Consider the following 18,986-nt stretch of genomic DNA (forward strand, 5'->3'; position numbering starts at 1 on the left):
CACAAGGAGCCCAGACTAGGATATTGATCATTAATACAAATCATGAAGTTATGCATACTCATCTCTGGATGTAAAATATACTGTGATAGAAAAGACTAACACTAATTTGGAAGGATCATGTGTAGGGTGACACATAGTTAAGACAAACTCCTGTTCAATAAATAACGTCTGATTTCACAAAACAAGGAAGAATACCCGCAGACACTATACAGATATTCCGGCAAATACCAGAATGATTATAAATGAAAGATGCCAATCCCTGTTTAATCTATGGATCTCTATCTACTAAATTAACATAAATTCCATCAATACCAAGAAAATGGAAACTCTCTTACCTAGAATTTATAGAATTACAAACTCTGCCTATTCAACATTGTCCTTAGGATGATGAACAGGAAAGTGCAGAATTTTGTGGAGGTTGACCACCACAATGAAAACTGCTAGGATGGGTACATATTTCCCAGACCAGAGTAGCCTAGAAAAGACAAGAAAAATTTCCACATATTAGAGGTATGACATAGGAGATATTTATATACAAATATGTATGTAGATATATACAATAATAAAATATATATGCTTATAGATATAGAACATATGAAATACACAGAGAGAAATATTTTTTTGTAGTGAAAAGTATATTGTGAATGCAGGAGTAAACAATGACTAATTTGGAAAGAATAATATAATGTCTTGTATACATGAATAACTTCTAAAAATAGAATTACCATGGAAATGAAAAATTAAGGAAATAATTCAGAAACATATAAATTTTATAAATACCTCACTACATCACAGAAAATGTGACATACAAGGAAGACGTGATATCAAACTTAATCAGCAAAAAGTGGCTGGGAGGGTGACTCAAGGGCACCTGCATAGGCAGTATAAGGTCCTGAGTTTAACTGCAAGTATGATGAAAATAGTTTGCTTCTTCTTTTAATATTAACATCATTCGTGTTGTGAAATGTTTTTTGACATGGGGTTTCCTTGTAGTTTTATAATTCCCTTTGTATAAACTTTAGAAGGACTGGCCACATTGGCATAGAAAACTGTGACCACTTGATTGTCTCTGCCTTTGTAATGACTGAAGTGTCCTCGAAATTCTGTTTTCCAGGTGATGTGTGTAACCACTGCATTCAGCAGCCCCTTGGAAATAATCCAGTAATCTAGCAAATCCATATTTAGTACAGTTAACATATAGTAGTAACACGATATTTGATAGGTACACTAGGTATTTTTTCAATTTAATGGTCCCACAGCATTTTTAATTGCTGTTGGTCTCCAGAAAATATAAACTGCCAGTTTCTTAACTTTACATATAATCTAGTGGGTAACTTCCCAAAGCACAACTTATGTTACAACTTTTCGAAATGAGTTAAGTTGCCCGTTTCATAAAAGTCCTGACTTGCCTTCCTAAGAATTGACAAGGTAAAGACAAGCTGTAACCCATCGTTTTTAGAAACGGAGAATTCTGAATATAGTAGTCTGTTCAAGTGAACTGAAATGAACAGATATTGGCTTGTAGTGTATTTAGGTGGGTTTTTTCGATTTCAAAAAAGCCTCTCTTTCAAATAGAGTTCCTAATAAATAACCATGAGATAATAAGACATCTCCATATCTTACCACTACCAGAAAAATGTAAAATATTGCCATTAATCCGCCTGGAATAAACAGGTCAATTGTAGTTAACAGGACTCATAGATACTCTCATAATATCAAAAGTTACAGTATTATATTAATTTTCAAGCAGAAAGTAAAAGGAAGAATTAGTGCAATTTGTAGGCAAAAAGAAATTGTTATTAAATAGTTTTACTTTCTTAATGAAGACCATTTCAAAGGATATTTTACTCTTAGAAAAACACCTTAAGAAATAAAACTGCCTTTTGCTTTTACATATGAACTTTCACACTCTTAATAAAGAACATGTGGATAGGAAATAAGTTAACAAAATAGAAACTAATAGAAAAATATAGGTAATGAAGACTCAAGACATATCCAGAGAATGTGATATAACGTGACTTTAGTAAGAAGAAGTTACTTCAAAGAAGATATAACAGTAAGAAAATAATTATCAGGAACTCGGTAAAATTCACGATATTGACTAGATTTTGAAAGGAAGTGACACTTGTTAGAATGCATAAAGAAAACTCTCAATGTCACATATAGGAATGATTATTAACAAATATGCCATAGTCAAGTGTCATATAACAATTTATCTGCAAGAAAATGAAGTAATTAAAATTCAATCAACATTTTGTAGCAAAAGATAAGTCGAGACAATTAAATTTCAGCCGTCATATCCATGCTTGCTAATATGAAAAGAACCTAGAAATAGTAATATTTCAGCAAATTGCGGAACGCATAAGGAAATCTCTAAAGTTGAGGACATTTTGCAGGCTTTGATATAACCTCAATGTTCACCGAAACTGTGATAGAAAAGTGCAGGCAAAATGTAGAAAATGCCTTCCGATATTAAGTTATACAATTTGTAAAATATTTAGTAATGTGCATGGAGAAATATGCATGTGAGTGGTGAGGTAATAACCTTTCAAGGTAGATTGCCAATACAGATAATCTTGAAGAAGCTGCATATTGAAATTACCATCCAGAAATGAGCATGAACATGACTGAAAAGTATATCAAAATTTATGTTGCCCCATATATCTTAATTGTTAGGAATTAAGTGTGAACGCCATACAAGTATAAAATGAGTGATGAATCATGTATGACATTGCAAAGGTAAATTGTTGGAGTGCTTTTTCTTGGGTGTTAAAGAATCTCTTTTATGGGAATTCCTAACAGAACATTGAAGTATGAAAAATTTTATGATGTCACAATGAGAAAGAATTTTAAAGTGCTCACAGATTGCCTGCAACAGAAATGAGAAATTTAGCTAAGTAAGGATTTTCAAAAAAGGACACATAAATTTGAAACTTATCACGCTACACTCCAATATTTAGGAAAAATATATAGATAACAAAAATGAAATTAAAAAATGAATACATACTATAAAATAAATGGTCACATAGGTGACACATAAATACACATCGATGTATACGTTAGATAAAAGGGAGAACTTCATCCTTGTATTTTTACGCAGAAAGAAAATAATCTAATCACATAAGTTTATACATACTGCAACAAAATCACAAAAATTTGGAAAAACTATGAGAAAACACAAATTTAAAAATCACCCTCCACATCTATTTAGATACAGATATATGCTATATATTATTTCCAAATACAGGAGAATCACAAAATTACACCGAAATTTTGAAAAGGAAATAAGAAATTATTTGGGGAACAAACGTTGAAGTTGTTTGCGCTGGCTCTTCAGAACTGTGTATCTGATAGCTAAACAGGACTAGAGAGAACTCAAAATTTTTCTGGCAACACAATGACAACTTTTGAAATTTGAGAGCAAGGAGGGTAAATTGACAAAGAGAAATATTGAACCGAACATAAATGACAAAACTATTCTTGCAGATAGCAACCATACTATTTGGAAATACTGTATTGGAATTTCCAAGTTGAAAATAAGGTAAATTCTAAAAAATCATGAAACATGGAAAAAAGTAAGGTACAGGTGAAAATAAGACTAATCGATCAGTGAAACTCAGCCAAATGATACTGAGTAAAATCTTAAAAATTTAAGGGCTCTTCTTCCATGACAAGGAGAAGGACACCCAAGAGAGCCCCATACCACAAGGAGCACAGACTAGGATATTGATCATTAATACAAATCATGAAGTTATGCATACTCATCTCTGGATGTAAAATATACTGTGATAGAAAAGACTAACACTAATTTGGAAGGATCATGTGTAGGGTGACACATAGTTAAGACAAACTCCTGTTCAATAAATAACGTCTGATTTCACAAAACAAGGAAGAATACCCGCAGACACTATACAGATATTCCGGCAAATACCAGAATGATTATAAATGAAAGATGCCAATCCCTGTTTAATCTATTGATCTCTATCTACTAAATTAACATAAATTCCATCAATACCAAGAAAATGGAAACTCTCTTACCTAGAATTTATAGAATTACAAACTCTGCCTATTCAACATTGTCCTTAGGATGATGAACAGGAAAGTGCAGAATTTTGTGGAGGTTGACCACCACAATGAAAACTGCAAGGATGGGTACATATTTCCCAGACCAGAGTAGCCTAGAATAGACAAGAAAAATTTCCACATATTAGAGGTATGACATAGGAGATATTTATATACAAATATGTATGTAGATATGTACAATAATAAAATATATATGCTTATAGATATAGAACATATGATGAAATACACAGAGAGAAATATTTTTTTGTAGTGAAAAGTATATTGTGAATGCAGGAGTAAACAATGACTAATTTGGAAAGAATAATATAATGTCTTGTATACATGAATAACTTCTAAAAATAGAATTACCATGGAAATGAAAAATTAAGGAAATAATTCAGAAACATATAAATTTTATAAATACCTCACTACATCACAGAAAATGTGACATACAAGGAAGACGTGATATCAAACTTAATCAGCAAAAAGTGGCTGGGAGGGTGACTCAAGGGCACCTGCATAGGCAGTATAAGGTCCTGAGTTTAACTGCAAGTATGATGAAAATAGTTTGCTTCTTCTTTTAATATTAACATCATTCGTGTTGTGAAATGTTTTTTGACATGGGGTTTCCTTGTAGTTTTATAATTCCCTTTGTATAAACTTTAGAAGGACTGGCCACATTGGCATAGAAAACTGTGACCACTTGATTGTCTCTGCCTTTGTAATGACTGAAGTGTCCTCGAAATTCTGTTTTCCAGGTGATGTGTGTAACCACTGCATTCAGCAGCCCCTTGGAAATAATCCAGTAATCTAGCAAATCCATATTTAGTACAGTTAACATATAGTAGTAACACGATATTTGATAGGTACACTAGGTATTTTTTCAATTTAATGGTCCCACAGCATTTTTAATTGCTGTTGGTCTCCAGAAAATATAAACTGCCAGTTTCTTAACTTTACATATAATCTAGTGGGTAACTTCCCAAAGCACAACTTATGTTACAACTTTTCGAAATGAGTTAAGTTGCCCGTTTCATAAAAGTCCTGACTTGCCTTCCTAAGAATTGACAAGGTAAAGACAAGCTGTAACCCATCGTTTTTAGAAACGGAGAATTCTGAATATAGTAGTCTGTTCAAGTGAACTGAAATGAACAGATATTGGCTTGTAGTGTATTTAGGTGGGTTTTTTCGATTTCAAAAAAGCCTCTCTTTCAAATAGAGTTCCTAATAAATAACCATGAGATAATAAGACATCTCCATATCTTACCACTACCAGAAAAATGTAAAATATTGCCATTAATCCGCCTGGAATAAACAGGTCAATTGTAGTTAACAGGACTCATAGATACTCTCATAATATCAAAAGTTACAGTATTATATTAATTTTCAAGCAGAAAGTAAAAGGAAGAATTAGTGCAATTTGTAGGCAAAAAGAAATTGTTATTAAATAGTTTTACTTTCTTAATGAAGACCATTTCAAAGGATATTTTACTCTTAGAAAAACACCTTAAGAAATAAAACTGCCTTTTGCTTTTACATATGAACTTTCACACTCTTAATAAAGAACATGTGGATAGGAAATAAGTTAACAAAATAGAAACTAATAGAAAAATATAGGTAATGAAGACTCAAGACATATCCAGAGAATGTGATATAACGTGACTTTAGTAAGAAGAAGTTACTTCAAAGAAGATATAACAGTAAGAAAATAATTATCAGGAACTCGGTAAAATTCACGATATTGACTAGATTTTGAAAGGAAGTGACACTTGTTAGAATGCATAAAGAAAACTCTCAATGTCACATATAGGAATGATTATTAACAAATATGCCATAGTCAAGTGTCATATAACAATTTATCTGCAAGAAAATGAAGTAATTAAAATTCAATCAACATTTTGTAGCAAAAGATAAGTCGAGACAATTAAATTTCAGCCGTCATATCCATGCTTGCTAATATGAAAAGAACCTAGAAATAGTAATATTTCAGCAAATTGCGGAACGCATAAGGAAATCTCTAAAGTTGAGGACATTTTGCAGGCTTTGATATAACCTCAATGTTCACCGAAACTGTGATAGAAAAGTGCAGGCAAAATGTAGAAAATGCCTTCCGATATTAAGTTATACAATTTGTAAAATATTTAGTAATGTGCATGGAGAAATATGCATGTGAGTGGTGAGGTAATAACCTTTCAAGGTAGATTGCCAATACAGATAATCTTGAAGAAGCTGCATATTGAAATTACCATCCAGAAATGAGCATGAACATGACTGAAAAGTATATCAAAATTTATGTTGCCCCATATATCTTAATTGTTAGGAATTAAGTGTGAACGCCATACAAGTATAAAATGAGTGATGAATCATGTATGACATTGCAAAGGTAAATTGTTGGAGTGCTTTTTCTTGGGTGTTAAAGAATCTCTTTTATGGGAATTCCTAACAGAACATTGAAGTATGAAAAATTTTATGATGTCACAATGAGAAAGAATTTTAAAGTGCTCACAGATTGCCTGCAACAGAAATGAGAAATTTAGCTAAGTAAGGATTTTCAAAAAAGGACACATAAATTTGAAACTTATCACGCTACACTCCAATATTTAGGAAAAATATATAGATAACAAAAATGAAATTAAAAAATGAATACATACTATAAAATAAATGGTCACATAGGTGACACATAAATACACATCGATGTATACGTTAGATAAAAGGGAGAACTTCATCCTTGTATTTTTACGCAGAAAGAAAATAATCTAATCACATAAGTTTATACATACTGCAACAAAATCACAAAAATTTGGAAAAACTATGAGAAAACACAAATTTAAAAATCACCCTCCACATCTATTTAGATACAGATATATGCTATATATTATTTCCAAATACAGGAGAATCACAAAATTACACCGAAATTTTGAAAAGGAAATAAGAAATTATTTGGGGAACAAACGTTGAAGTTGTTTGCGCTGGCTCTTCAGAACTGTGTATCTGATAGCTAAACAGGACTAGAGAGAACTCAAAATTTTTCTGGCAACACAATGACAACTTTTGAAATTTGAGAGCAAGGAGGGTAAATTGACAAAGAGAAATATTGAACCGAACATAAATGACAAAACTATTCTTGCAGATAGCAACCATACTATTTGGAAATACTGTATTGGAATTTCCAAGTTGAAAATAAGGTAAATTCTAAAAAATCATGAAACATGGAAAAAAGTAAGGTACAGGTGAAAATAAGACTAATCGATCAGTGAAACTCAGCCAAATGATACTGAGTAAAATCTTAAAAATTTAAGGGCTCTTCTTCCATGACAAGGAGAAGGACACCCAAGAGAGCCCCATACCACAAGGAGCACAGACTAGGATATTGATCATTAATACAAATCATGAAGTTATGCATACTCATCTCTGGATGTAAAATATACTGTGATAGAAAAGACTAACACTAATTTGGAAGGATCATGTGTAGGGTGACACATAGTTAAGACAAACTCCTGTTCAATAAATAACGTCTGATTTCACAAAACAAGGAAGAATACCCGCAGACACTATACAGATATTCCGGCAAATACCAGAATGATTATAAATGAAAGATGCCAATCCCTGTTTAATCTATTGATCTCTATCTACTAAATTAACATAAATTCCATCAATACCAAGAAAATGGAAACTCTCTTACCTAGAATTTATAGAATTACAAACTCTGCCTATTCAACATTGTCCTTAGGATGATGAACAGGAAAGTGCAGAATTTTGTGGAGGTTGACCACCACAATGAAAACTGCAAGGATGGGTACATATTTCCCAGACCAGAGTAGCCTAGAATAGACAAGAAAAATTTCCACATATTAGAGGTATGACATAGGAGATATTTATATACAAATATGTATGTAGATATGTACAATAATAAAATATATATGCTTATAGATATAGAACATATGATGAAATACACAGAGAGAAATATTTTTTTGTAGTGAAAAGTATATTGTGAATGCAGGAGTAAACAATGACTAATTTGGAAAGAATAATATAATGTCTTGTATACATGAATAACTTCTAAAAATAGAATTACCATGGAAATGAAAAATTAAGGAAATAATTCAGAAACATATAAATTTTATAAATACCTCACTACATCACAGAAAATGTGACATACAAGGAAGACGTGATATCAAACTTAATCAGCAAAAAGTGGCTGGGAGGGTGACTCAAGGGCACCTGCATAGGCAGTATAAGGTCCTGAGTTTAACTGCAAGTATGATGAAAATAGTTTGCTTCTTCTTTTAATATTAACATCATTCGTGTTGTGAAATGTTTTTTGACATGGGGTTTCCTTGTAGTTTTATAATTCCCTTTGTATAAACTTTAGAAGGACTGGCCACATTGGCATAGAAAACTGTGACCACTTGATTGTCTCTGCCTTTGTAATGACTGAAGTGTCCTCGAAATTCTGTTTTCCAGGTGATGTGTGTAACCACTGCATTCAGCAGCCCCTTGGAAATAATCCAGTAATCTAGCAAATCCATATTTAGTACAGTTAACATATAGTAGTAACACGATATTTGATAGGTACACTAGGTATTTTTTCAATTTAATGGTCCCACAGCATTTTTAATTGCTGTTGGTCTCCAGAAAATATAAACTGCCAGTTTCTTAACTTTACATATAATCTAGTGGGTAACTTCCCAAAGCACAACTTATGTTACAACTTTTCGAAATGAGTTAAGTTGCCCGTTTCATAAAAGTCCTGACTTGCCTTCCTAAGAATTGACAAGGTAAAGACAAGCTGTAACCCATCGTTTTTAGAAACGGAGAATTCTGAATATAGTAGTCTGTTCAAGTGAACTGAAATGAACAGATATTGGCTTGTAGTGTATTTAGGTGGGTTTTTTCGATTTCAAAAAAGCCTCTCTTTCAAATAGAGTTCCTAATAAATAACCATGAGATAATAAGACATCTCCATATCTTACCACTACCAGAAAAATGTAAAATATTGCCATTAATCCGCCTGGAATAAACAGGTCAATTGTAGTTAACAGGACTCATAGATACTCTCATAATATCAAAAGTTACAGTATTATATTAATTTTCAAGCAGAAAGTAAAAGGAAGAATTAGTGCAATTTGTAGGCAAAAAGAAATTGTTATTAAATAGTTTTACTTTCTTAATGAAGACCATTTCAAAGGATATTTTACTCTTAGAAAAACACCTTAAGAAATAAAACTGCCTTTTGCTTTTACATATGAACTTTCACACTCTTAATAAAGAACATGTGGATAGGAAATAAGTTAACAAAATAGAAACTAATAGAAAAATATAGGTAATGAAGACTCAAGACATATCCAGAGAATGTGATATAACGTGACTTTAGTAAGAAGAAGTTACTTCAAAGAAGATATAACAGTAAGAAAATAATTATCAGGAACTCGGTAAAATTCACGATATTGACTAGATTTTGAAAGGAAGTGACACTTGTTAGAATGCATAAAGAAAACTCTCAATGTCACATATAGGAATGATTATTAACAAATATGCCATAGTCAAGTGTCATATAACAATTTATCTGCAAGAAAATGAAGTAATTAAAATTCAATCAACATTTTGTAGCAAAAGATAAGTCGAGACAATTAAATTTCAGCCGTCATATCCATGCTTGCTAATATGAAAAGAACCTAGAAATAGTAATATTTCAGCAAATTGCGGAACGCAGAAGGAAATCTCTAAAGTTGAGGACATTTTGCAGGCTTTGATATAACCTCAATGTTCACCGAAACTGTGATAGAAAAGTGCAGGCAAAATGTAGAAAATGCCTTCCGATATTAAGTTATACAATTTGTAAAATATTTAGTAATGTGCATGGAGAAATATGCATGTGAGTGGTGAGGTAATAACCTTTCAAGGTAGATTGCCAATACAGATAATCTTGAAGAAGCTGCATATTGAAATTACCATCCAGAAATGAGCATGAACATGACTGAAAAGTATATCAAAATTTATGTTGCCCCATATATCTTAATTGTTAGGAATTAAGTGTGAACGCCATACAAGTATAAAATGAGTGATGAATCATGTATGACATTGCAAAGGTAAATTGTTGGAGTGCTTTTTCTTGGGTGTTAAAGAATCTCTTTTATGGGAATTCCTAACAGAACATTGAAGTATGAAAAATTTTATGATGTCACAATGAGAAAGAATTTTAAAGTGCTCACAGATTGCCTGCAACAGAAATGAGAAATTTAGCTAAGTAAGGATTTTCAAAAAAGGACACATAAATTTGAAACTTATCACGCTACACTCCAATATTTAGGAAAAATATATAGATAACAAAAATGAAATTAAAAAATGAATACATACTATAAAATAAATGGTCACATAGGTGACACATAAATACACATCGATGTATACGTTAGATAAAAGGGAGAACTTCATCCTTGTATTTTTACGAAGAAAGAAAATAATCTAATCACATAAGTTTATACATACTGCAACAAAATCACAAAAATTTGGAAAAACTATGAGAAAACACAAATTTAAAAATCACCCTCCACATCTATTTAGATACAGATATATGCTATATATTATTTCCAAATACAGGAGAATCACAAAATTACACCGAAATTTTGAAAAGGAAATAAGAAATTATTTGGGGAACAAACGTTGAAGTTGTTTGCGCTGGCTCTTCAGAACTGTGTATCTGATAGCTAAACAGGACTAGAGAGAACTCAAAATTTTTCTGGCAACACAATGACAACTTTTGAAATTTGAGAGCAAGGAGGGTAAATTGACAAAGAGAAATATTGAACCGAACATAAATGACAAAACTATTCTTGCAGATAGCAACCATACTATTTGGAAATACTGTATTGGAATTTCCAAGTTGAAAATAAGGTAAATTCTAAAAAATCATGAAACATGGAAAAAAGTAAGGTACAGGTGAAAATAAGACTAATCGATCAGTGAAACTTAGATAAATGATACTGAGTAAAATCTTAAAAATTTAAGGGCTCTTCTTCCATGACAAGGAGAAGGACACCCAAGAGAGCCCCATACCACAAGGAGCACAGACTAGGATATTGATCATTAATACAAATCATGAAGTTATGCATACTCATCTCTGGATGTAAAATATACTGTGATAGAAAAGACTAACACTAATTTGGAAGGATCATGTGTAGGGTGACACATAGTTAAGACAAACTCCTGTTCAATAAATAACGTCTGATTTCACAAAACAAGGAAGAATACCCGCAGACACTATACAGATATTCCGGCAAATACCAGAATGATTATAAATGAAAGATGCCAATCCCTGTTTAATCTATTGATCTCTATCTACTAAATTAACATAAATTCCATCAATACCAAGAAAATGGAAACTCTCTTACCTAGAATTTATAGAATTACAAACTCTGCCTATTCAACATTGTCCTTAGGATGATGAACAGGAAAGTGCAGAATTTTGTGGAGGTTGACCACCACAATGAAAACTGCAAGGATGGGTACATATTTCCCAGACCAGAGTAGCCTAGAATAGACAAGAAAAATTTCCACATATTAGAGGTATGACATAGGAGATATTTATATACAAATATGTATGTAGATATGTACAATAATAAAATATATATGCTTATAGATATACAACATATGATGAAATACACAGAGAGAAATATTTTTTTGTAGTGAAAAGTATATTGTGAATGCAGGAGTAAACAATGACTAATTTGGAAAGAATAATATAATGTCTTGTATACATGAATAACTTCTAAAAATAGAATTACCATGGAAATGAAAAATTAAGGAAATAATTCAGAAACATATAAATTTTATAAATACCTCACTACATCACAGAAAATGTGACATACAAGGAAGACGTGATATCAAACTTAATCAGCAAAAAGTGGCTGGGAGGGTGACTCAAGGGCACCTGCATAGGCAGTATAAGGTCCTGAGTTTAACTGCAAGTATGATGAAAATAGTTTGCTTCTTCTTTTAATATTAACATCATTCGTGTTGTGAAATGTTTTTTGACATGGGGTTTCCTTGTAGTTTTATAATTCCCTTTGTATAAACTTTAGAAGGACTGGCCACATTGGCATAGAAAACTGTGACCACTTGATTGTCTCTGCCTTTGTAATGACTGAAGTGTCCTCGAAATTCTGTTTTCCAGGTGATGTGTGTAACCACTGCATTCAGCAGCCCCTTGGAAATAATCCAGTAATCTAGCAAATCCATATTTAGTACAGTTAACATATAGTAGTAACACGATATTTGATAGGTACACTAGGTATTTTTTCAATTTAATGGTCCCACAGCATTTTTAATTGCTGTTGGTCTCCAGAAAATATAAACTGCCAGTTTCTTAACTTTACATATAATCTAGTGGGTAACTTCCCAAAGCACAACTTATGTTACAACTTTTCGAAATGAGTTAAGTTGCCCGTTTCATAAAAGTCCTGACTTGCCTTCCTAAGAATTGACAAGGTAAAGACAAGCTGTAACCCATCGTTTTTAGAAACGGAGAATTCTGAATATAGTAGTCTGTTCAAGTGAACTGAAATGAACAGATATTGGCTTGTAGTGTATTTAGGTGGGTTTTTTCGATTTCAAAAAAGCCTCTCTTTCAAATAGAGTTCCTAATAAATAACCATGAGATAATAAGACATCTCCATATCTTACCACTACCAGAAAAATGTAAAATATTGCCATTAATCCGCCTGGAATAAACAGGTCAATTGTAGTTAACAGGACTCATAGATACTCTCATAATATCAAAAGTTACAGTATTATATTAATTTTCAAGCAGAAAGTAAAAGGAAGAATTAGTGCAATTTGTAGGCAAAAAGAAATTGTTATTAAATAGTTTTACTTTCTTAATGAAGACCATTTCAAAGGATATTTTACTCTTAGAAAAACACCTTAAGAAATAAAACTGCCTTTTGCTTTTACATATGAACTTTCACACTCTTAATAAAGAACATGTGGATAGGAAATAAGTTAACAAAATAGAAACTAATAGAAAAATATAGGTAATGAAGACTCAAGACATATCCAGAGAATGTGATATAACGTGACTTTAGTAAGAAGAAGTTACTTCAAAGAAGATATAACAGTAAGAAAATAATTATCAGGAACTCGGTAAAATTCACGATATTGACTAGATTTTGAAAGGAAGTGACACTTGTTAGAATGCATAAAGAAAACTCTCAATGTCACATATAGGAATGATTATTAACAAATATGCCATAGTCAAGTGTCATATAACAATTTATCTGCAAGAAAATGAAGTAATTAAAATTCAATCAACATTTTGTAGCAAAAGATAAGTCGAGACAATTAAATTTCAGCCGTCATATCCATGCTTGCTAATATGAAAAGAACCTAGAAATAGTAATATTTCAGCAAATTGCGGAACGCATAAGGAAATCTCTAAAGTTGAGGACATTTTGCAGGCTTTGATATAACCTCAATGTTCACCGAAACTGTGATAGAAAAGTGCAGGCAAAATGTAGAAAATGCCTTCCGATATTAAGTTATACAATTTGTAAAATATTTAGTAATGTGCATGGAGAAATATGCATGTGAGTGGTGAGGTAATAACCTTTCAAGGTAGATTGCCAATACAGATAATCTTGAAGAAGCTGCATATTGAAATTACCATCCAGAAATGAGCATGAACATGACTGAAAAGTATATCAAAATTTATGTTGCCCCATATATCTTAATTGTTAGGAATTAAGTGTGAACGCCATACAAGTATAAAATGAGTGATGAATCATGTATGACATTGCAAAGGTAAATTGTTGGAGTGCTTTTTCTTGGGTGTTAAAGAATCTCTTTTATGGGAATTCCTAACAGAACATTGAAGTATGAAAAATTTTATGATGTCACAATGAGAAAGAATTTTAAAGTGCTCACAGATTGCCTGCAACAGAAATGAGAAATTTAGCTAAGTAAGGATTTTCAAAAAAGGACACATAAATTTGAAACTTATCACGCTACACTCCAATATTTAGGAAAAATATATAGATAACAAAAATGAAATTAAAAAATGAATACATACTATAAAATAAATGGTCACATAGGTGACACATAAATACACATCGATGTATACGTTAGATAAAAGGGAGAACTTCATCCTTGTATTTTTACGCAGAAAGAAAATAATCTAATCACATAAGTTTATACATACTGCAACAAAATCACAAAAATTTGGAAAAACTATGAGAAAACACAAATTTAAAAATCACCCTCCACATCTATTTAGATACAGATATATGCTATATATTATTTCCAAATACAGGAGAATCACAAAATTACACCGAAATTTTGAAAAGGAAATAAGAAATTATTTGGGGAACAAACGTTGAAGTTGTTTGCGCTGGCTCTTCAGAACTGTGTATCTGATAGCTAAACAGGACTAGAGAGAACTCAAAATTTTTCTGGCAACACAATGACAACTTTTGAAATTTGAGAGCAAGGAGGGTAAATTGACAAAGAGAAATATTGAACCGAACATAAATGACAAAACTATTCTTGCAGATAGCAACCATACTATTTGGAAATACTGTATTGGAATTTCCAAGTTGAAAATAAGGTAAATTCTAAAAAATCATGAAACATGGAAAAAAGTAAGGTACAGGTGAAAATAAGACTAATCGATCAGTGAAACTCAGCCAAATGATACTGAGTAAAATCTTAAAAATTTAAGGGCTCTTCTTCCATGACAAGGAGAAGGACACCCAAGAGAGCCCCATACCACAAGGAGCACAGACTAGGATATTGATCATTAATACAAATCATGAAGTTATGCATACTCATCTCTGGATGTAAAATATACTGTGATAGAAAAGACTAACACTAATTTGGAAGGATCATGTGTAGGGTGACACATAGTTAAGACAAACTCCTGTTCAATAAATAACGTCTGATTTCACAAAACAAGGAAGAATACCCGCAGACACTATACAGATATTCCGGCAAATACCAGAATGATTATAAATGAAAGATGCCAATCCCTGTTTAATCTATTGATCTCTATCTACTAAATTAACATAAATTCCATCAATACCAAGAAAATGGAAACTCTCTTACCTAGAATTTATAGAATTACAAACTCTGCCTATTCAACATTGTCCTTAGGATGATGAACAGGAAAGTGCAGAATTTTGTGGAGGTTGACCACCACAATGAAAACTGCAAGGATGGGTACATATTTCCCAGACCAGAGTAGCCTAGAATAGACAAGAAAAATTTCCACATATTAGAGGTATGACATAGGAGATATTTATATACAAATATGTATGTAGATATGTACAATAATAAAATATATATGCTTATAGATATAGAACATATGATGAAATACACAGAGAGAAATATTTTTTTGTAGTGAAAAGTATATTGTGAATGCAGGAGTAAACAATGACTAATTTGGAAAGAATAATATAATGTCTTGTATACATGAATAACTTCTAAAAATAGAATTACCATGGAAATGAAAAATTAAGGAAATAATTCAGAAACATATAAATTTTATAAATACCTCACTACATCACAGAAAATGTGACATACAAGGAAGACGTGATATCAAACTTAATCAGCAAAAAGTGGCTGGGAGGGTGACTCAAGGGCACCTGCATAGGCAGTATAAGGTCCTGAGTTTAACTGCAAGTATGATGAAAATAGTTTGCTTCTTCTTTTAATATTAACATCATTCGTGTTGTGAAATGTTTTTTGACATGGGGTTTCCTTGTAGTTTTATAATTCCCTTTGTATAAACTTTAGAAGGACTGGCCACATTGGCATAGAAAACTGTGACCACTTGATTGTCTCTGCCTTTGTAATGACTGAAGTGTCCTCGAAATTCTGTTTTCCAGGTGATGTGTGTAACCACTGCATTCAGCAGCCCCTTGGAAATAATCCAGTAATCTAGCAAATCCATATTTAGTACAGTTAACATATAGTAGTAACACGATATTTGATAGGTACACTAGGTATTTTTTCAATTTAATGGTCCCACAGCATTTTTAATTGCTGTTGGTCTCCAGAAAATATAAACTGCCAGTTTCTTAACTTTACATATAATCTAGTGGGTAACTTCCCAAAGCACAACTTATGTTACAACTTTTCGAAATGAGTTAAGTTGCCCGTTTCATAAAAGTCCTGACTTGCCTTCCTAAGAATTGACAAGGTAAAGACAAGCTGTAACCCATCGTTTTTAGAAACGGAGAATTCTGAATATAGTAGTCTGTTCAAGTGAACTGAAATGAACAGATATTGGCTTGTAGTGTATTTAGGTGGGTTTTTTCGATTTCAAAAAAGCCTCTCTTTCAAATAGAGTTCCTAATAAATAACCATGAGATAATAAGACATCTCCATATCTTACCACTACCAGAAAAATGTAAAATATTGCCATTAATCCGCCTGGAATAAACAGGTCAATTGTAGTTAACAGGACTCATAGATACTCTCATAATATCAAAAGTTACAGTATTATATTAATTTTCAAGCAGAAAGTAAAAGGAAGAATTAGTGCAATTTGTAGGCAAAAAGAAATTGTTATTAAATAGTTTTACTTTCTTAATGAAGACCATTTCAAAGGATATTTTACTCTTAGAAAAACACCTTAAGAAATAAAACTGCCTTTTGCTTTTACATATGAACTTTCACACTCTTAATAAAGAACATGTGGATAGGAAATAAGTTAACAAAATAGAAACTAATAGAAAAATATAGGTAATGAAGACTCAAGACATATCCAGAGAATGTGATATAACGTGACTTTAGTAAGAAGAAGTTACTTCAAAGAAGATATAACAGTAAGAAAATAATTATCAGGAACTCGGTAAAATTCACGATATTGACTAGATTTTGAAAGGAAGTGACACTTGTTAGAATGCATAAAGAAAACTCTCAATGTCACATATAGGAATGATTATTAACAAATATGCCATAGTCAAGTGTCATATAACAATTTATCTGCAAGAAAATGAAGTAATTAAAATTCAATCAACATTTTGTAGCAAAAGATAAGTCGAGACAATTAAATTTCAGCCGTCATATCCATGCTTGCTAATATGAAAAGAACCTAGAAATAGTAATATTTCAGCAAATTGCGGAACGCATAAGGAAATCTCTAAAGTTGAGGACATTTTGCAGGCTTTGATATAACCTCAATGTTCACCGAAACTGTGATAGAAAAGTGCAGGCAAAATGTAGAAAATGCCTTCCGATATTAAGTTATACAATTTGTAAAATATTTAGTAATGTGCATGGAGAAATATGCATGTGAGTGGTGAGGTAATAACCTTTCAAGGTAGATTGCCAATACAGATAATCTTGAAGAAGCTGCATATTGAAATTACCATCCAGAAATGAGCATGAACATGACTGAAAAGTATATCAAAATTTATGTTGCCCCATATATCTTAATTGTTAGGAATTAAGTGTGAACGCCATACAAGTATAAAATGAGTGATGAATCATGTATGACATTGCAAAGGTAAATTGTTGGAGTGCTTTTTCTTGGGTGTTAAAGAATCTCTTTTATGGGAATTCCTAACAGAACATTGAAGTATGAAAAATTTTATGATGTCACAATGAGAAAGAATTTTAAAGTGCTCACAGATTGCCTGCAACAGAAATGAGAAATTTAGCTAAGTAAGGATTTTCAAAAAAGGACACATAAATTTGAAACTTATCACGCTACACTCCAATATTTAGGAAAAATATATAGATAACAAAAATGAAATTAAAAAATGAATACATACTATAAAATAAATGGTCACATAGGTGACACATAAATACACATCGATGTATACGTTAGATAAAAGGGAGAACTTCATCCTTGTATTTTTACGAAGAAAGAAAATAATCTAATCACATAAGTTTATACATACTGCAACAAAATCACAAAAATTTGGAAAAACTATGAGAAAACACAAATTTAAAAATCACCCTCCACATCTATTTAGATACAGATATATGCTATATATTATTTCCAAATACAGGAGAATCACAAAATTACACCGAAATTTTGAAAAGGAAATAAGAAATTATTTGGGGAACAAACGTTGAAGTTGTTTGCGCTGGCTCTTCAGAACTGTGTATCTGATAGCTAAACAGGACTAGAGAGAACTCAAAATTTTTCTGGCAACACAATGACAACTTTTGAAATTTGAGAGCAAGGAGGGTAAATTGACAAAGAGAAATATTGAACCGAACATAAATGACAAAACTATTCTTGCAGATAGCAACCATACTATTTGGAAATACTGTATTGGAATTTCCAAGTTGAAAATAAGGTAAATTCTAAAAAATCATGAAACATGGAAAAAAGTAAGGTACAGGTGAAAATAAGACTAATCGATCAGTGAAACTTAGATAAATGATACTGAGTAAAATCTTAAAAATTTAAGGGCTCTTCTTCCATGACAAGGAGAAGGACACCCAAGAGAGCCCCATACCACAAGGAGCACAGACTAGGATATTGATCATTAATACAAATCATGAAGTTATGCATACTCATCTCTGGATGTAAAATATACTGTGATAGAAAAGACTAACACTAATTTGGAAGGATCATGTGTAGGGTGACACATAGTTAAGACAAACTCCTGTTCAATAAATAACGTCTGATTTCACAAAACAAGGAAGAATACCCGCAGACACTATACAGATATTCCGGCAAATACCAGAATGATTATAAATGAAAGATGCCAATCCCTGTTTAATCTATTGATCTCTATCTACTAAATTAACATAAATTCCATCAATACCAAGAAAATGGAAACTCTCTTACCTAGAATTTATAGAATTACAAACTCTGCCTATTCAACATTGTCCTTAGGATGATGAACAGGAAAGTGCAGAATTTTGTGGAGGTTGACCACCACAATGAAAACTGCAAGGATGGGTACATATTT

This window comes from Castor canadensis, chromosome 13 (assembly GCF_047511655.1).
Source record: "Castor canadensis chromosome 13, mCasCan1.hap1v2, whole genome shotgun sequence".
Lineage (NCBI taxonomy): Eukaryota > Metazoa > Chordata > Mammalia > Rodentia > Castoridae > Castor > Castor canadensis.